The sequence below is a fragment of the Pristiophorus japonicus genome, unplaced genomic scaffold, assembly GCF_044704955.1.
Source record: "Pristiophorus japonicus isolate sPriJap1 unplaced genomic scaffold, sPriJap1.hap1 HAP1_SCAFFOLD_523, whole genome shotgun sequence".
Lineage (NCBI taxonomy): Eukaryota > Metazoa > Chordata > Chondrichthyes > Pristiophoridae > Pristiophorus > Pristiophorus japonicus.
This window is the reverse complement of record NW_027254430.1, coordinates 1,982-22,683: the sequence shown is the minus strand read 5'-3', so window position 1 is coordinate 22,683 and position 20,702 is coordinate 1,982. Positions and strand designations below refer to the sequence as shown.

The 20,702-nt window shown below is 52.3% G+C and overlaps 3 non-coding genes across 3 annotated transcripts; all 3 read right to left on the bottom strand.

Annotated features, from left to right (window-relative positions):
* Positions 1-9,564: 9,564 nt before the first annotated feature.
* trnat-ugu (transfer RNA threonine (anticodon UGU)) lies at positions 9,565-9,637 on the bottom strand. The gene has a single exon. It is a non-coding gene; the product is annotated as a tRNA-Thr (tRNA).
* Positions 9,638-18,123: 8,486 nt separating this feature from the next.
* On the bottom strand, positions 18,124-18,196 carry trnai-uau (transfer RNA isoleucine (anticodon UAU)). Its single transcript has one exon. It is a non-coding gene; the product is annotated as a tRNA-Ile (tRNA).
* A 647-nt stretch (positions 18,197-18,843) lies between these two features.
* On the bottom strand, positions 18,844-18,916 carry trnat-agu (transfer RNA threonine (anticodon AGU)). The gene has a single exon. It is a non-coding gene; the product is annotated as a tRNA-Thr (tRNA).
* Between the last annotated feature and the right edge of the window lie 1,786 nt (positions 18,917-20,702).

Genomic DNA, 20,702 nt, shown 5'->3' with positions numbered 1-20,702 from the left:
TCGTGTCTGTGTCGGCTCTGTGAGAGAGATTAGTGCTTGGAAGTTGTAAAAGGAGGGAGAGAGGGGAATGAGTGGGAGAGGGAATGGGAGAGAGAGGGGGAAGGAGTCAGCCAGAGGGGAATGGGAGAGAGTGTAATGGGAGAGAGCGAGTGGGGGAGGGGAGCGAGATGGGAAGTCGAGAGAGGGAGGAGGCAGGGGAGAGAGAAAGGAAGGGGAGAGAGAGGGAGCAGGGGAGAATCTGAAAAGAAAGGCAAAAGAGCGAGAGAGAGGAGTGAGGGGAGGGAGAGGAAGGGGAGAGAGCGGGAAAGGGGAGAGAGATGGGAAGTCGAGAGAGGGAGGAGGCAGGAGAGAGAGAAAGGAAGGGGAGAGAGAGGGAGCAGGGGAGAATCTGAAAAGAAAAGCAAAAGAGGGAGAGAGAGGAGTGAGGGGAGGGAGCGGAAGGAGAGAGAGGGGAAGGGGAGAGAGTGAGGGAAAGGGGAGAGAGAGATGGAGAAAGTGAGATTGCGGGAAAGTGAGAGAGGAGTTAAAAAAAAAATGTCCAACGGGTCGTGATCTGGAAAGCAGAGAGACAGGGAAAGGTGTGAGGGGAGCCTATAGTTCCAGGGTCAATCTCAGAGCTGTTTAATATTTATAATCAATGCCTTTGTGAATTGACGGTGAATTTAACTACTGAACTAATTTTGAGTAGGTTGCAGTGAGATTTGAACCCACGATACCTGGTTTACTAAATACTGTTTGAAGAATGAGGAGGGGGTCAGTAAAACACTCAGATTGTGTCTCATCCCCCAGACTCCTGCCTCCGTCTCTTCAATATTCACTTCTCAACATCGATATATCGGGTCTTTCACGTAGTAAAACATCCCAAGGCAATTCAGTCACACTCTGGCTCTGTCTCTCTTTCTCTCTGTGTCTCTGTCTCTCTCTCTTTCTTTCTGTCTCTCACCTTCTCACTTTGTCCCTCGAGCGGGGAGGCTGGAGCGGGGGAAGGGGAGAGAGAGGGAGAAGGGAAGAGAGGGGGGGGGATTGGAGAGATGAGGAGGGGGAGAGTCTGATGGGAAAGGGGAGAGCGAGAGCTAGGGAATGAAAGGGAGGATGGAGGGGAGTGGAGACTGGGGAGGGGAGGGAGAAGGAGAGGGAGGAGAGAGAGAGGAGGGGAGAAAATGAAAAGGGAGAGGGGAAGGAGTGAGCGAGATGGGAAGGGGAGAGAGAGAGGGGGAAAGGGAGAGCAAGAGGGGGAGGGGAAAGAGTGGGAAGGGGAAAGAGAGGGGGGAAGGGGAGAGCAAGAGAGGGGAGGGGAAAGAGTAGGAAGGGGAGAGAGAGGGGGGGGAAGGTGAAAGAGATGTTAAGAGGAGTGATGGGGAAGGAGTGAGAGAGAGAGGGGAAGGAGTGAGAGAGCGAGGAAGGGGAGAGAGAAAGGGGAAGGGGAGAGAGGGAGAAGGGGAGAATCTGAAAGGAAAGGGAAAAGAGAGAGAGAGAGGAGGGAGGGGAGGAAAGGGAGCGGAGAAGGAGGAGGGAGAGGGAGAGTGGAAAGGCAGAGTCGGAAGGGGAGAGAGTGGGACGGGAAGAGGGTGAGGCGAGGGAGGGAAAAGGGGGAGAGGGGAATGAGTGAGAGACGGGGAAAGCGAGATAGCGGGAAAGTGAGAGAGGAATAAAAAGATGTGGAACGGGTCGTGATTGTTGTGTACACATGTAAACGTCACCAATATGTAAGACTTGCCACTAGGGGGCACACCTGTGGGAGACCCAATGGTCACCTGTACACCCTGGGACAAGCAGGTATATAAGGTGACTCACCATACTGCTTCCCCACCCTGGAGTCTGAATAAAGAGCACAAGGTCACCACAGTTTGAGCTTGCAATACAGTCCTGTGGATTTATTCTGAACATCACTCACTGGCGACGAGTAACGGATCACCAACCTTCACACGGTAATGGCTGCCGTTGGTCTTGTTGAGGGATTTGTTGAGGGTGATGATTTGGGAAGCCTTCGTTGAGCGTCCCGACCGGTACTACGTCGCCAATGAACAGGACGAGGCTGAGAGAGGGCGATCAAGACCAGGGCGATTCTCCTCACCGTATGTGGGTCTCCGATATACGGCCTGCTCAAAAACCTGCTGGCACCGGTCAAACCAGAGGAGAAGACTTACACAGAGCTGTGTGTGCTGGTGTGGGAACGCCTCAAGCCGAAGGAGAGCACCTTAAAGGCCAGGTATCACTTTTACACCCACCGGCGCTCCCAGGGCCAGAAGATTCCTTGCGGGGCAGTACGGTTTTTGCGGGATCTTTGCGGGAAATGTTGCCGAACGGTTTCGTGCTCGGAATCGGTCACGAGGTCATCCTTCGCAAGCTGCTGTCTGCAGGATCCCGGGATAAACGGGTTCTTTTCGGAGTGGGAGGCAGTGACTAGTGGGGTACCGCAGGGCTCAGTGCTGGGACCCCAGCTATTTACAATATACATCAATGATTTAGATAAAGGAATTGAGTGTAATATCTCCAAGTTTGCAGATGACACTAAGCTGGGTGGCGGTGTGAGCTGTGAGGAGGATGCTAAGAGGCTGCAGGGTGACTTGGACAGGTTAGGTGAGTGGGCAAATGCATGGCAGATGCAGTATAATGTGGATAAATGTGAGGTTACCCACTTTGGGGGCAAAAACAGGAAGGCAGAATATTATCTGAATGGTGGCAGATTAGGAAAAGGGGAGGTGCAACGAGACCTGGGTGTCATGGTACATCAGTCATTGAAAGTTGGCATGCAGGTACAGCAGGCGGTGAAGAAAGCAAATGGTATGTTGGCCGACATAGCGAGAGGATTTGAGTATAGGAGCAGGGAGGTCTTACTGCAGTTGTACAGGGCCTTGGTGAGGCCTCACCTGGAATATTGTGTTCAGTTTTGGTCTCCTAATCTGAGGAAGGACATTCTTGCTATTGAGGGAGTGAATCGAAGGTTCACCAGACTGCTTCCCGGGATGGCTGGACTGACATATGAGGAGAGACTGGATAAACTGGACTATTATACACTGGTGTTTAGAAGGATGAGAGGGGATCTTATAGAAACGTATAAGATTCTGACGGGACGGGACAGGTTAGATGGAGGAAGTATTTTCGCGATGTTGGGGAAGTCCAGAACCAGGGGACACAGTCTGAGGATAAGGGGTGAGCCATTTAGGACCGAGATGAGGAGAAACTTCTTCACTCAGAGAGTTGTTAACCTGTGGAATTCCCTGCCGCAGAGAGTTGTTGAGGTCAGTTCATTGGATATATTCAAGAGGGAGTTAGATATGGCCCTTAAGGCTAAAGGGATCAAGGGGTATGGAGAGAAAGCAGGAAAGGGGTACTGAGGTGAATGATCAGCCATGATCTTATTGAATGGTGGTGCAGGCTCGAAGGGCCGAATGGCCTACTCCTGCACCTATTTTCTCTGTTTCTATGTTTCTATCTGAGCAAGGCCATCACGACAGCCCAGGCCTTCATATCCACGAGCGATAACACGAAACAGATTCGAAGCTCACCGGCAAGTACTGTGCATAAAATAACGTATTCAGCAGGCAGAACGGCACAGGACAGGGCCCACATGACCGCAGAGGCCAGACCTAGGCCTCGAGTGACTCAGAGTCCGCCGTGGGCCGTGAATGCGTATCCATTAGCACCATGTTGGCGCTGCTGGGGTCAGCCATCGAGCCCATCAATGTCGATTCAAGCCCTGTGTGTGCAAGGGCCGTGGAACAATGGGGCACCTCCAGCGAATGTGCAAACGGTCTGTGACTCACCACGTGGCAGAGTCAGGAGAGGACCATCGATCCAGCGAGGGTCACGCTGAACGAGCAGGAGAGGCAACTCAACCTGAGGCTGAAGGGGAAGTACATGGGGTACACACCTTCACCACCAAAAGCCCTCCGATAATGTGAAAAGTTGGACCTAACGGCACTCCAGTCTCCATGGAACTAGACACGGGGGCGGGTCAATCAATAATGAGCCAGAAGGCATTCGAGAGGCTGTGGGGGGGGGCGACAGAGCACAATGACCCAAGCTGATCCCGATTCAGGCAAAGCTGGGCACCTACACCAAGGAACTGAGACCAGTTATTGGTAGTGCGGGCATAAGGGTATCCCATGAGGGAGCGGTGCACGATTTACCTCTGTGGATTGTTTCAGGTGATGGGCCAATGCTGCTTGGTAGAAGGTGGATGGGGAAGATTCGATGGAACTGGGAAGACCTCTGCGTACCTTCTCCGGCGAACAACCTCTCCCCTTGCTCAAAGGCTGAGCAAGCCCCCCACCTTCAGCTGAACCAGGCGTCGAAGTGCAGATCCATTTGCAGAGCCCCGAGGCACAGGCCGCTCATCGCGACCACCAGGAGGCGAAGACCAACCGAGCAGCGGTTACAGACGGAGGGTACCCAGCACCCGAAGCCGACGACCTCTTGGCGGCGACGGAAGAGGCTCCAGGTCGACCAAGCGGAGTGGGGCTCCGGCCGAAACCATCCGAATGTGTCTTCCCGACGCCAGAGGCGGAAATCCCTGGGGAGGAAGATGGCGGCAGTCGAGAGAAGCGTCCAGACCACGGGTCGAGAGAAACGTCCAGACCACGGGATGTGGCCGCTACGGAACAGAGGCATGTGTTGGCCAGCGAGGAAGGCCACTGGGTTTGGGGCAAAGGTAAAGGGGGGGGCCGCTGAGAAGGCCAGGAACCCACTATGTTCCAATAAGTTGTTTGCACTGTGGAACCCATGTGAGCGTTCTTTCGCGGCCAATGGTGTACTATCATATGGGGTCGGGGGTACGTTAAAACTAGCCAAAGTAGCGGGTGAACACCAACCGGTCGTATATGTATCTGACAAAGTACTTGTAGCAAGTGATGTGTTATCACATTACCGCCTGCTCACGGCGAACCGCCAGACGGGACTGTTGCAGCTTATCCGTCGCAAAGACGTAATGCTCATCCCATCAGATTGCCCCCCCCACCCTGTGGGGCAAACCCTGCAACGTGTTACAAAGAAAGGCAGGGAGGCTACACACAGTCGGTGGTGCGGGAACCTCCGTACTACGGCCCAGGATCCACGGGGGACCACACGGCCTCCCGCTACCACTGAAAGTCTCAGGGCCGTATCGGCCCATCCTGGGCTCTCCAGGCCTTAGGGTCAGCGACAATAGTCCGCAGCGGGCAGCCCAGATCACCAAGCCGAGCACCACACGTGTCGCGGTAGACTCCCAACAGACCCCGGCTGTCCCGGGTTGCTACGCAGTCACCGGACAGAGTCGCTCAGGACCGAGCCTTCCGCCTGCTATCAGCAGAGAATGCACCATGATCGTACGGCCCCCCTCCACACCACATCAGAATAAGTGACGTGGACAATATTCAGGGCCCCCAGATGGGGCCGAGAGCACTGTGTGAGACAAAGAGGGGAATGGAGTGTGTGTGTGTGTGTGATGAAAATGGAGTGTTTGGTTGTGAAACCATGTACTGAGCAAACGCAGAAAGCGTTTGGACCAGACCAGACTGCAAACTATCGATAAGCAGGCCACCATTGTGAAAGGACCTGGCCACGTCTGTCCCATCACACCAGGCACTCGGCCGGGCAGCAACGTTCCGACCAACTCACCCAGGCCAGGAATTCAAATCAGGTGATCGACCCGGGGACACAGGGCGTCATATCGCCTCAACTTGCAAATAACTGGTACATAAGCCTTTGGAGGGGGCGGCGGGGGGGGAGTGATGTTATGTATGCACCTAAACCTCACCAATATGTCAGACTTGCCACTAGGGGGCACACCTGTGGGAGGCCTAAGGGTCACTTGTGCACCCTGGGACAAGCAGGTACATAAGGTGATCCACCATGCTGCTTCCCCACTCTGGGGTCTCAATAAAGAGACCAAGGTCACAATAGTTTCATAGAAACATAGAAACTAGGTGCAGGAGTAGGCCATTCGGCCCTTCTAGCCTGCACCTCCATTCAATGAGTTCATGGCTGAACATGCAACTTCAGTACCCCATTCCTGCTTTCTCACCATACCCCTTGATCCCCCTAGTAGTAAGGACTTCATCTAACTCCTTTTTGAATATATTTAGTGAATTGGCCTCAACAACTTTCTGTGGTAGAGAATTCCACAAGTTCACCACTCTCTGGGTGAAGAAATCCCTCCTCATCTCGGTCCTAAATGGCTTCCCCCTTATCCTTAGACTGTGTCCCCTGGTTCTGGACTTCCCCAACATTGGGAACATTCTTCCTGCATCTATAACCTGTCTAACCCCGTCAGAATTTTAAACGTTTCTATGAGGTCCCCTCTCATTCTTCTGAACTCCAGTGAATACAAGAGCAGTTTCAGGATCAGTCTCAAAGATGTTTAATATTTATAACTAAATCCCTTATTAATTGACGGTGAATTTAAATACTGATCTAATTTTGAGTAGGCCCCAGTGAGTCAGCTTACGATCCGGTCCCGTGGATTTATTCTGAACATAACAGTGATGGGGAGGGCAGAGAAAGATTTGGAAGGGGAAGAGAGAGTGTGAGGGAGACAAGGAGAGGAGAGGGGAGCCTGTTGTTCTAGGGTCGGTCTCAGAGCTGGTTAATATTTATAATTAAAGCCCTTGTTAATTGACAGTGAATTTAAATCTTGAGTGAGCCCCAGTGAGATTTGAACTCACAACCCCTGGTTTACAAGACCAGTGCTCTAACCCCTGACCCCTGACCTATGGAGCCACCTACTCTGGGAACGACAGGGGTAAGGAGCAGGAAAGAGAGGGGAAGGGAAAAGAGAGAATGGAAGGAGTGAGAGAGAGTGGAAGGGGATAGAGAGAGGGAAGGGGAGAGAGAGAGGGGAAGGGGAAAGTGAGAGGGAAGGGGAGAGAGAGGGAATGAGTGAGAGAGAGGTGGAAGGAGTGAGAAAGAGGGGGAAGGTGTGAGAGAGAGGGGAAGGGGAGAGAGGGGATGAGGAGAGAAGGAGGAGGTAGGGAGAGAGAAAGGAAGGGGAGAGAGAGGGAGAAGGGGAGAATCTGAAAAGAAAGGGAAGAGAGAGAGGAGGGAGGGGAGGAAAGAGAGGGGAGGGAGAGTGAAATGGCAGAGGTGAAGGGGGGAGAGGGGGAGAGGGAGGGGAGAGAGGGGGACGGAGTGAGAGAGGGGGAAGGAGTGAGAGGAGGGAAGGGAAGAAGGTGGGGCGAGGGAGGGTGAAGGGGGAAGAGGGGAATGAGTGAGAGATGGGGAAAGTGAGATAGCGGGAAATTGAGAGAGGGGTAACAAGATTAAGAACAGGTCGTGAAGGGGAAGGGAGAGAGAGACTGCAAGGGGAGAGAGAAATAAGGGGAAGGGAGAGAGGGTGGAAGAGAGAGGGGAAGCGGGTGAGAGAGACGGGAAGGAGTGGAAAAGAGAGCGAGGGGAAGAGAGAGGGGAAGAAGTGAGAAGGAGTGGGGAAGGGGAGAGAGCAGAAGTGTAGTGAGAGAGAGGGGGGAAGGGAAAAGAGAGGGAGGGGAAGGGGAGAGAGAGGGCAACATAAGAAATAGGAGCAGGAGTAGGCCATACGGCCCCTCGAGTCTGCTCCGCCATTTAATACGATCATGGCTGAAACGATCATGGACTCAGCTCCACTTCCCTGCCCGCCCCCTTATCCCCTTATCGGTTAAGGAACTGTCTATCTCTGTCTTAAATTTATTCAATGTCCCGGCTTCCACAGCTCTCTGAGGCAGCGAATTCCACAGATTTACAACCCTCTGAGAGAAGAAATTCCTCCTCATCTCAGTTTTAAATGGGAGGCCCCTTATACTAAGATCATGCCCCCTAGTTCTAGTCTCCCCCATCAGTGGAAACATCCTCTCTGCATCCACCTTGTCAAGCCCCCTCATAATCTTATACGTTTCGATAAGATCACCTCTCATTCTTCTGAATTCCAACGAATATCGGGCCTTTCACGTAGTAAAACATCCCAAGGCAACTCAGTCACACTCTGCCTCAATCTCTCACTCGCCATCTCTCGAGGGGGAAGCTGGAGGAGGAAGGAGTGAGAGAATGTAATTAGAGAGGGAAGTGGAGAGAGCGGAAAGGGAGAGAGAAGATCGAGGAGGAAGGAGTGAGAGAATGTCATTAGAGAGGGGGAAGATGGAGGAGGAAGGAGAGAGAGAATGTAATTACAGAGGGAAGTGGAGAGAGCGGAAAGCCAGAAATAAGATGTAGAACGGGTCATGATGGGGAAGACAGAGAGAGATTTGGAAGGGGAGAGAGAAGCCTATTATTCCAGGGTCAGTCTCAGAGCTGTTTAATATTTATAATTATAACACTTGTTAATTGACAGCGAATTTAAATACTGAACTAATTTCAAGTTGGCCCCAGTGAGATTTGAACTAACGACCGCTGGTTTACTAGACCAGTGTTCGAACCCCTGAGCTATGGAGACAGGGGAAGGAGCAGGAAAGAGAGGGGAAGGGAAAAGAGAGAGTGGAAGGAGTGAGAGAGAGGGGGAAGGGGAGACAGAGGAGGAAGGGGAGAGAGAGAGGGGGAAGGAGTGAGAGAGATGGGGAAGGGGAGAGAGAGAGGGAGGGGAGAGAGAGAGGGAGGGAGGGAAGGGGAGAGAGAGGGAGCAGAAGGGGAGAGAGAGAGAGTGTGGAAGGGAGGGAGAGAGGGGAGAGGGGAAAGAGGGGGAGGGGAAGAGAGGGGAGGAGTGAGAGACGGATGGGGACAGAGAGGGAATGGAGACAGGGATGAAGAGAGTGGGAAGGGGAGAGAGAGGGGGTGAAGGGAGCGGTGTGGCAGGGGAAAGAGGGGGGAAAGGGAAAAAGAGGGGGAAGGAGTGAGAGAGAGAGAGTGGAAGGGTAGAGAGAGGGGGCAGCGGAGAGAGAGAGTGAAAGGAGTGAGAGAGAGGTAGAAGGAATGAGAGGGAGGGGGAAGGGGAGACATGGAGGAAGAGAGAGAAGGGAAGGGGAGAGAGAGAAGGGGAGAGGAGAGATGGGAACGGGAAAGAGAGGGAGAAGGGGAGAATGTGAAAAGAAATGGAAACGAGAGAGACGGAGGAGGTCGGGGAGGAGAGAGAGGGGAGGGGAGAGGGAAAGGGAGAGTGAAAAGGCAGAGGGGGAAGGGGAGAGAGGGTGGTCGGGGAATGAGTGGGAGGGGAGAGAGAGGGAAGGAGTGGGGGGTGAATGAAAGTGAGAGAGAAGGGGAGAGAGGGGAAGTGGAGAGCGAGAGAGAGGCAGGAAGGTGAATGTGGGAGGGGAATGGGAGAGCGAGAGTGGAGGAGTGGGAAAGAGATGTGAAGGGGAAAGAGAGCAGGGAATGGGGAGAGAGATAGAGGGGCGAGGGGATAGAGAGGGGGGACGGAGAGAGAGAGAGTGAAAGGATGGGGGGAGAGAGGGGAAGGGGAGAGACAGGGGGAAGGAGAGAGGGTGAGCGGGGGAGAGTGGAGTGTGTGAAAGACGGGGAAAGTTTTTCAGCAGGAAAAAGATGCAGAATGGGAAGGGAGAGAGAGATTACTGGAGACAAGAGGAGACGATTGCTGCAGGGTCGGTCTCGGAGCTGTTTAACATTTATGTTTAAAACACTTATTAATTGACATTGAATTTAAATATTGAACTGATTTTGAGTCGGCCCCAGTGAGATTTGAATTCAGAACCCCTGGTTTACAAGACCAGTGCTCTAACCCCTGAGCTATGGAGCCAACTGCTTTGGGAAAAACAGGGGAAGGAGCAGAAAAGAGAGGGGAAGGGAAAAGAGAGAGTGGAAGGAGTGAGATAGAGGGGGAAGGGGAGAGAGTGGAAGGAGTGAGAGAGAGGTGGAGGGGAGAAAGAGGGGAGTCAGGTGAAAGAGAAAGGAAGGGGAGAGAGAGGGAGAAGGGGAGAATCTGAAAAGAAAGGGAAAAGAAAGGGAAAAGAGAGAGGAGAGTGAAAGGGCAGAGGGGAAGGGGAGAGAGTGGGGAGAGACTGGGTCGGGGAAAGAGCGGGCGGGGAAAGAGAGAGAGGGAGCGGAGAGAGAGAGGGAAGATGGAGGAGAAAGGAGAGAGAGGAAGGAGTGGGGAGAGAATGAAAGGAGAGAGGGGGAAGAGAGAGAGGGGGAAGGAGAGTGGGTGAGGTGAGGGAGGGGGAAGGGGGGAGAAGGGAATGAATGACAGATGTGGAAAGTGAGATAGCGGGAAAGGCAGAGGGGGTAAAATGATGTAGAACGGGACATGATGGAGAAGGGAGAGAGAGATTTGGAAGGGGATTGAGAGTGTCAGAGAGACGAGAAGAGGAGAGGGGGAAGGGTGTGAGGGGAGTCTGTTGTTTAGAATTCAGCAGAGGAGGACTAAGGGTTTAATTAGGAGGGGGTAAGTAAAGTATGAGAGTAAGCTTGCAGGGAACATAAAAACTGACTGCAAAAGCTTCTATAGATATGTGAAGAGAAAACAATTAGTGAAGACAAATGTAGGTCCCTTGCAGTCAGAATCAGGTGAATTTGTAATGGGGAACAAAGAAATGGCAGACCAATTGAACAAATACTTTGGTTCTGTCTTACATAGGAATATAGAAACACAGAAAATAGGTGCAGGAGCAGGCCATTCAGCCCTTCGAGCCTGCACCGCCATTCAATATGATCATGACTGATCATTCCCTCAGTACCCCATTCCTGCTTTCTCTCCATACCCCTTGATCCCTTCAGCCGTAAGGGCCATATCTAACTCCCTCTTGAATATATCCAATGAACTGGAATCAACAACTCTCTGCGGTGGAGAATTCCACAGGTTAACAACTCTCTGAGTGAAGAAGTTTCTCCTCATCTCGGTCCTAAATGGCTTACCCCTTATCCTTAGACTACGTCCCCTGGTTCTGGACTTCCCCAACATCGGGAACATTCTTCCTGCATCTAACCTGTCCAGACCTGTTAGAATTTTATATGTTTCTATGAGATCCCCTCTCATCCTTCTAAACTCCACTGAATAAAGGCCCAGTCGATCCAGTCTCTCCTCATATGACAGTCCGGCCATCCCGGGAATCAGTCTGGTGAACCTTCGCTGCACTCCCTCAATAGCAAGAACGTCCTTCCTCAGGCTAGGAGACCAAAACTGAACACAATATTCCAGGTGAGGCCTCACCAAGGCCCTGTACAACTGCAGTAAGACCTCCCTGCTCCTATACTCAAATCCTCTCGCTATGAAGGCCAACATACCATTTGCCTTCTTCACCACCTGCTGTACCTGCATGCCAACCTTCAATGACTGATGTATCATGACACCCAGGTCTCGTTGCACCTCCCCTTTTCCTAATCTGCCGCCATTCAGATAATATTCGCCTTCATGTTTTTGCCACCAAAGTGGATAACCTCACATTTATTCACATTATACTGCATCTGGCATGCATTTGTCCACTCACCTAACCTGTCCAAGTCACCCTGCAGCCTCTTAGTGTCCTCCTCACAGCTCACACCGCCACCCAGTTTAGTGTTATCTGCAAACTTGGAGATATTACACTCAATTCCCTCATCCAAATCATTAATGTATATTGTAAATAGCTGGGGTCCCAACACTGAGCCCTGCGGCACTCCACTAGTCACTGCCTGCCATTCTGAAAAGGACCCGTTTATCCCGATTCTTTGCTTCCTGTCTGCCAACCAGTTCTCTATCCACGTCAGTACATTACCCCCAATACCATGTGCTTTAATTTTGCACACTAATCTCTTGTGTGGAACCTTGTCAAAAGCCTTTTGAAAGTCCAAATACACCATATCCACTGGTTCTCCCTTGTCCACTCTACTAGTTACATCCTCAAAAAATTCCAGAAGATTTGTCAAGCATGATTTCCCTTTCATAAATCCATGCTGACTTGGACCGATCCTGTCACTGCTTTCCAAATGTGCTGCTATTTCATGTTTAATAATTGATTCCATCATTTTCCCCACTACCGATGTCAGGCTAACCGGTCTATAATTACCCGCTTTCTCTCTCCCTCCTTTTTTAAACAGCGGCATAACATTAGTTACCCTCCAGTCCATAGGAACTGATCCAGAGTCGATAGACTGTTGGAAAATGATCACCAATGCATCCACTATTTTGAGGGCCACTTCCTTAAGTACTCTGGGATGCAGGCTATCAGGCCCCGGGGATTTATCTGCCTTCAATCCCATCAATTTGCCGAACACAAGTTCCCACCTAATAAGGATATCCTTCAGTTCCCCCTTCTCACTGGACCCCCCAGTCCCCTCGTACTTCCGGAAACTTATTTGTGTCTTCCTTCGTGAAGACAGAACCAAAGTATTTGTTTAACTGGTCCGCCATTTCTTTGTTCCCCATTATAAATTCACCTGAATCTGACTGCAAGGGATCTATGTTTGTCGTCACAAATTTTTTTAGAAGCCTGCAAGCTTCCTCTCATACTCTATTTCCGTCCCCTCCTGGTTAAACCCTTTGTCCTCCTCTGCTGTGTTACAAAATACTCCCACAGTCCTCAGGTTTGCTGCTTTTTCTGGCCAATTTATATGCCTCTTCTTGGATTTAACACTATCCTTCCCTTGTTAGCCACAGTTGAGCCACCTTCCCCATTTTATTTTTACTCCAGACAGGGATGTACAATTGTTGGAGTTCATCCATGTGATCTTTAAATGTTTGCCATTGTCAATCCAGGATCACTGGCCAGTCTATTCTTGTCTAATACCATCAAAGTTACCTTTCCTGAACTTCAGGCCCCTCATTTCTGAATTACTTCTGTCATTCTCCATCTTAATAAAGTATTTGACCATATTTACAATTCAAGCCCTTGCTAACTTAAATACTGAACGAATTTTGAGTCTGCCCCAGTGAGATTTGAACCCACAACCCCTGGTTTATGAGACCAGTGCTCTAACCCCTGAGCTATGGAACCACCTGCCCTGCATTGTGGTTCATTCCCCAGTTAGTGCTGTGTGTTTGAAGAATGAGGAGGGGTCAGTGAAACGCTCAGATTGTGTCTCATCCCCCAGACTCCTGCCTCCGTCTCTTCAATATTCACTTCTCAACATCGATATATCGAGTCTTTCACGTAGTAAAACATCCCAAGGTAACTCAGTCACACTCTGGCTCTGTCTCTCTGTCTCTGTATCACTGTCTCTCTCTCTCTGTCTCTCGATCACTTTCTCTCTGTCACTCACTGTCTCTCGAGCCGGAACAGGTTGGAGAGGGGGAAGGGGAAAGTGAGAAGGGAAAGAAGAGAGAGAGAGAGAGGGGGAGGAGAGAGATTGAGGAGTGAGTGGAGATAGAGGAGCGGAGAGTGGGGAAGTGGAGAAAGAGGGGGGAAAGGGACAGAGAGAGGGAAGGAGAGAGTGAGAGTGGGAAGGGGAGAGAGAGAGAGAGAGAGAGTGAGGGAAGGAGAGAGAGAGGGGAGCGTGTCAGTAGTTGTTATTACATCGATTGTCCACTAGGTGGGGCTCTATTAGAGGAAGAGAGAGGGAAGGGGAGAGTGAGGGGAAGGAGTGAGAGAGAGGGAAGGAGAGAGTGAGGGGAAGGAGTGAGAGAGAGGGAAGGCGAGAGTGAGGGGAAGGAGTGAGAGAGAGGGAAGGGGAGAGTGAGGAGAAGGAGTGAGAGAGAGGGAAGGGGAGAGTGAGGGGAAGGAATGAGAGAGAGGGAAGGGGAGAGTGAGGGGAAGGAGTGAGAGAGAGTGAAGGGGAGAGTGAGGGGAAGGAGGGAGAGAGAGGGAAGGGGAGAGTGAGAGGAAGGAGCAAGAGAGAGGGAAGGGGAGAGTGAGGGGAAGGAGTGAGAGAGAGGGAAGGGGAGAGTGAGGGGAAGGAGTGAGAGTGAGGGAAGGGGAGAGTGAGAGGAAGGAGTGAGAGAGAGGGAAGGGAAGAGTGAGGGGGAAGGATTGAGAGAGAGGGAAGGGGAGAGTGAGGGGAAGGAGTGAGAGAGAGGGAAGGGGAGAGTGAGGGGAAGGAGTGAGAGAGAGGGAAGGGGAGAGTGAGGGGAAGGAATGAGAGAGAGGGCAGGGGAGAGTGAGGGGAAGGAGTGAGAGAGAATGAAGGGGAGAGTGAGGGGAAGGAGGGAGAGAGAGGGAAGGGGAGAGTGAGGGGAAGGAGCAAGAGAGAGGGAAGGAGAGAGTGAGGGGAAGGAATGAGAGACAGGGAAGGGGAGAGTGAGGGGAAGGAGTGAGAGAGAGGGAAGGGGAGAGTGAGGAGAAGGAGTGAGAGAGCGGAAAGGAGAGAGTGAGGGAAAGGAGAGAGTGAGGGGAAGGAATGAGAGAGAGGGAAGGGGAGATTGAGGGGAAGGAGTGAGAGAGAGAGAAGGGGAGAGTGTGGGGAAGGAGGGAGAGAGAGGGAAGGGGAGAGTGAGGGGAAGGAGTGAGAGAGCGGAAAGCAGAGAGTGAGGGGAAGAAATGAGAGAGAGGGAAGAGGAGAGTGAGGTGAAGGAGTGAGAGTGAGGGAAGGGGAGAGTGAGGGGAAGGAGTGAGAGAGAGGGAAGGGGAGAGTGAGGGGAAGGAGTGAGAGAGAGACGGGGAAGAGGAGAGACAGAGGGAACACCAACAATAATGTATATTTATATAGCGCCTTTAACGTAGTGAAACGTCCCAAGGTGCTCCACAGGAGGATTATGGGATAAAAATTTGACACCGAGCCACAAAATGAGATATTAGGGCAGGTGAAGAGGTCGGTTTTAAGGAGCGTCTTGAAGGAGGAAAGAGAGGTAGAGAGGTGGAGAGGTTTAGGGAGGGAGTTCCAGAGCTTGGGGCCCAGGCAACAGAAGGCCCGGCCACCGATGGTGGAGCGATTATAATCAGGGATGGTCAGATGGCAGAATTAGAGGAGTGCAGACATCTCGAGGGGTGTAGATGCTGGAGGAGGTTAGAGATAGGGAGGGGTGTAGGGGCTGGAGGAGGTTACAGAGATAGGGAGGGTTGTGGGGCCGGAGGAGATTACATAGATAGGGAGTTGTGAGGGGCCATGGAGAGATTTTAAAGAAGGATGAGAATTTTGAAATCGAGGGGTTGCTTTACCGGGAGTCAATGTAGGTCAGTGAGCACAGTGGGTGATGGGTGAGCGGGTCTCGGTGAGAGTTAGGACACGGGGCAGTGAGCACAGGGAGTGATGGGTGAGTGGGACTGGGTGCGAGTTAGGACACGGGGCAGTGAGCACAGTGGGTGATGGGTGAGCGGGACTCGGTGTGAGTTAGGACACGGGGCAGTGAGCACAGGGGGTGATGGGTGAGCGGGACTCGGTGTGAGTTAGAACACGGGGGCAGTGAGCACAGGGGGTGATGGGTGAGTGGGACTCGGTGTGAGTTAGGACACGGGGCAGTGAGCACAGGGGGTGATGGGTGAGTGGGACTGGGTGTGAGTTAGGACACGGGGCAGTGAGCACAGTGGGTGATGGGTGAGTGGGACTGGGTGTGAGTTAGGACACGGGGCAGTGAGCACAGGGGGTGATGGGTGAGCGGGACTGGGTGCGAGTTAGGACACGGGGCAGTGAGCACAGGGAGTGATGGGTGAGCGGGACCTGGTGCGAGTTAGGACATGGGGCAGCGTGCACAGTGGGTGATGGCTGAGTGGGACTCGGTGCGAGTTAGGACACGGGGCAGCGAACACAGGGGGTGATGGGTGAGCGGGACCTGGTGCGAGTTAGGACATGGGGCAGCGTGCACAGTGGGTGATGGCTGAGTGGGACTCGGTGCGAGTTAGGACACGGGGCAGCGAGCACAGGGGGTGATGGCTGAGTGGGACTCGGTGCGAATTAGGACATGGGTCAGTGAGCACAGGGGGTGATGGGTGAGCGGGACTGGGTGTGAGTTAGGACACGGGGCAGTGAGCACAGGGGTGATGGGTGAGTGGGACTTGGTGCGAGTTAGGACATGGGTCAGTGAGCACAGGGGGTGATGGGTGAGCGGGACTCGGTGCGAGTTAGGACACGGGGCAATGAGCACAGGGGGTGATGGGTGAGCGGGACTGGGTGCGAGTTAGGACACGGGGCAGTGAGCACAGGGGGTGATGGGTGAGCGGGACTCGGTGTGAGTTAGGACACGGGTCAGTCAGCACAGGGGGTGATGGGTGAGCGGGACTCGGTGTGAGTTAGGACACGGGGCAGTGAGCACAGGGGGTGATGGGTGAGCGGGACTCGGTGTGAGTTAGGACACGGGTCAGTCAGCACAGGGGGTGATGGGTGAGTGGGACTCGGTGCGAGTTAGGACACGGGGCAGCGAGCACAGTGGGTGATGGGTGAGTGGGACTCGGTGCGAGTTAGGACACGGGGCAGTGAGCACAGGGGGTGATGGGTGAGTGGGACTCGGTGCGAGTTAGGTCATGGGGGCAGCGAGCACAGGGGGTGATGGGTGAGTGGGACTCGGTGTGAGTTAGGACATGGGGCAGCCGAGTTTTGGATCACCTCTAGTTTACGACGGGTAGAATGTGGGAAGGAGTGAGAGAGAGAATCAGAGAATCATAAACATTTACAGCACGGGAGGAGGCCATTCGGCCCATCGTGTCCACACGGGCCGACCAAGAGCTACCCAGCCTAATCCCACTTTCCAGCTCTCGGTCCGTAGCCCTGTAGGTTACGACACTTCAATTGCACATCCAAGTACTTTTTAAATGTGGTGAGGGTTTCTGCCTCTACCACCCTTTCAGGCCGTGAGTTCCAGACCCCCACCACCCTCTGGGTGAAGACATTTCCCCTCAAATCCCCTCTAAACCTACCCCCAATTACTTTAAATCTATGCCCCCTGGTTATTGACCCCCTCTGCTAAGGGGAAATAGGTCCTTCCTATCCACTCTATCCAGGCCCCTCATAATTTTATACACCTCAATTAAATCTCCCCTCAGCCTCCTCTGTTCCCAGGAAAACAACCGCAGCCTATCCAATCTTTCCTCATGGCTAAAGTTTTCCAGTCCCGGCAACATCCTGGTAAATCTCCTCTGCACCCTCTCCAGTGCAATCACATCCTTCCTGTAATGTGGTGACCAGAACTGCACGCAGTACTCCAGCTGTGGCCTAACCAGTGTTGTGTACAGTTCGAGCGTAACCACAGGGCGGGGGTAAGGTGTGCATTTAATAAATTTGGTGAATTTACAGAGTGCCCTCCGAGGGTCAAACCGATGTGGCCGTGGGATTAATTATTTGTGGAAAATCCCAACTGGATCATCTTGTGTCCATTGCCGCATCTCGAGCCGAAAACCAGCGAAGGCAGGAACTGGGAAATGTCAGGATATCGCAGGAAGGATGTGATTGCACTGGAGAGGGTGCAGAGGAGATTTACCAGGATGTTGGCGGGACTGGAGAATTTTAGCCACGAGGAAAGATTGGATCGGCTGGGGTTGTTTTCTTTGGAACAGAGGAGGCTGAGGGGAGACCTCCATTCCTTCACCCAGAGGGTGGTGGGGGTCTGGAACTCACGGCCTGAAAGGGTGGTAGAGGCAGAAACCCTCACCACATTTAAAAAGTACTTGGATGTGCACTTGAAGTGCCGTAAGCTACAGGGCTACGCACCGAGAGCTGGAAAGTGGGATCAGACTGGGATCATATCATCATCATAGGCAGTCCCTCGGAATCGAGGAAGACTTGCTCCCACTCTAAACATGAGTCCTGAGGTGACTGAACAGTCCAATACGGGAACCACAGTCCCTGTCACAGGTGGGACAGATAGACGTTGAGGGAAGGGGAGGGTGGGACTGGTTTGCCGCACGCTCCTTCCGCTGCCTGCGCTTGGTTTCTGCACGCTCTCGGCGACGAGACTCGAGGTGCTCAGCGTCCTCCCGGATGCACTTCCTCCACTCCGGGCGGACTGGTCTTTGGCCCAGGGACTCCCAGGTGTCGGTGGGGATGTTGCACTTTATCAGGGAGGCTTTGAGGGGTGTCCCTTGTAACGTTTCCTCTGCCCACCTTTGGATCGCTTGCCGTGAAGGAGTTCCGTGCAGAGCGCTTGCTTTGGGAGTCTCGTGTCTGGGACATGCGGACAATGTGGCCCTGCCCAGCAGATCGCTCTTGGTCAGCTGGTGCAGACACGATGGGCCGAAATGGTCTCCTTCCCTGCTGCAAGTTTCTATGAGTCGATGATATATCGGTGTCTCTGAGACTGGATGTGGAAAAGGTGGGATACAGACTGGGGGTGGGAAGTGAAAGTGCTGTGGGCAGATTGTAAAGTGCGGAGTGAGCGGTTCCTGTTGATGGTGTCGGCCTGTCGCCGATTGACGGTCAATTCAGTAACAGAAGCCAAAATTGAGTAGGCCTCAGTGAGATTTGAACCCACGACCCCTGGTTTATAAGACCAGTGCTCTAACCCCTGAGCTATGGAGCCACCTGCCACATCCACTCCTGTTTGCATCTTACTATTGTTAACAAGGAGATGGGGCCCGAATAATCATTCTCGGTGATTCATCCCTGAACATTGACAGAATCTCACAGCACACAAGGAGGGCCATTCGGCCCATCGTGTCTGTGTCGGCTCTGTGAGAGAGATTAGTGCTTGGATGTTGTAAAAGGAGGGAGAGAGGGGAATGAGTGGGAGAGGGAATGGGAGAGAGAGCGGGAAGGAGTCAGACAGAGGGGAATGGGAGAGAGCGGATTGGGGGAGAGCGAGTGGGGGAGGGGAGAGAGATTGGAAGTCGAGAGAGGGAGGAGGCACGGGAGAGAGAAAGGAAGGGAAGAGAGAGGGAGCAGGGGAGAATCTGAAAAGAAAGGCAAAAGAGGGAAAGAGAGGAGGGAGGGGAGGGAGCGGAAGGGGCGAGAGAGGGGAAGGGGAGAGAGATGGAGAAAGTGAGATTGCAGGAAAAAAAAATGCAGAACAGGTCATGACATGGAAAGCAGAGAGAGATTGGGAAAGTGAGAGAGAGTGTCAGCAAGACAGAGGCCTGTTGTTTGAGGGTCAGTCTCAGCGTTGTTAATATTTATAATTAAAGCCCTTGTTAATTGACAGTCAATTTAAATACTGAGCTAATTTTGAGTAGGTCCCAGTGAGATTTGAACCCACGACCCCTGGTTTACTAGACCAGTGCTCTAAGCCCTGAGCGATGGAACCACCTGCCCTGGGATGTGGGTCATTCCCCAGTTAGTGCTGTGTGTTTGAAGAATGAGGAGGGGTCAGTGAAACGCTCAGATTGTGTCTCATCCCCCAGACTCCTGCCTCCGTCTCTTCAATATTCACCTCTCAACATCGATATATCGGGTCTTTCACGTAGTAAAACATCGCAAGGCAACTCAGTCACACTCTGTCCAAATCTCTCTGTCTCTCTGTCTCTCTGTCTCTCTCTTTCTGTCATGTATGTGTGCTTGGGGTTACTAGCCACCAGGTGGGGCCACTGTCGGAGGTCATTGGGCTGTACACACGCGTGTACAGCCCAGGTATAAAAGGCCAGCCATCTTGTAATGTAATCACTTTGGGCCCGAATAAAGTAGAGCCAGGTGTGTACCTGTTCGGAGTTTACAGTCATCTGTCTGTTGAGTTATTGCACACACAACACTTTCTCACTCTCTCTGTCTCTCTCACACACTCTCACTTTCTCTCTGTGTGTCTCTCGAGGGGGAAAGGGAGAGAGGGGAAGGGGAGAGAAGGGGAAGGAGTGGGGAGAGAATGAAAGTAGAGAGGGAAGGGGAGAGAGGGGAAGGGGAGAGAGGAGGGGAAGGAGTGGGGAGAGAATGAAAGTCGAGAGGGAAGGGGAGAGAGGAGAGAGAGGGGAAAGAGGGAGAGTGAGAAGGGAAGGGGAGAGCGAGGAAAGGGAAAGCGAGAGAGGGGAAGGGGAAAGAGAGGGAGGGGAAGGAGAGAGAGGGGTGCTGAGAACAGGGAGGGGAAGGAGGGAGAGATGGGAAGGAGAGAGGATAAGAAAGAAGAATGAGTGAAAAAAAGATGCAGAATGGGTCATGATGGGGAAGGGAGAGAGAGATTTTTAATGTGGGAGAGAGAGTAAACCAGGATGAGAAGAGGAGAGGGGAGCTGTAATTCCAGGGTCGGTCTCAGAGCTGTTTAATATTTATAATTACCGGAACCAATGTCCTAGGGGGAGTGTTTGCTCGTGCTGTTGGGGAGGAGTTAAACTTATATGGCAGGGGGATGGGAACCAATGCAGGGAGACAGAGGGAATCAAAAAGGAGGCAAAAGCAAAAGACAGAAAGGAGATGAGGAAAAGTGGAGGGCAGAGAAACCCAAGGCAAAGAACAAAAAGGGCCACTGTACAGCAAAATTCTAAAAGGACAAAGGGTGTTAAAAAAACAAGCCTGAAGGCTTTGTGTCTTAATGCAAGGAGTATCCGCAATAAGGTGGATGAATTAACTGTGCAAATAGATGTTAACAAATATGATGTGATTGGGATTACGGAGACGTGGCTCCAGGATGATCAGGGCTGGGAACTCAACATCCAGGGGTATTCAACATTCAGGAAAGATAGAATAAAAGGAAAAGGAGGTGGGGTAGCATTGCTGGTTAAGGAGCAAATTAAGGCAATAGTTCAGAAGGACATTAGCTTGGATGATGTGGAATCTATATGGGTAGAGCTGCAGAACATCAAAGGGCAAAAAACGTTAGTGGGAGTTGTGTACAGACCTCCAAACAGTAGTAGTGATGTTGGAGAGGGCATCAAACATGAAATTAGGGGTGCGTGCAATAAAGGTGCAGCAGTTATAATGGGTGACTTTAATATGCACATAGATTGGGTTAACCAAACTGGAAGCAATACGGTGGAGGAGGATTTCCTGGAGTGCATAAGGGATGGTTTTTTAGACCAATATGTCGAGGAACCAACTAGGGGGGAGGCCATCTTAGACTGGGTGTTGTGTAATGAGAGAGGATTAATTAGCAATCTCGTTGTGCG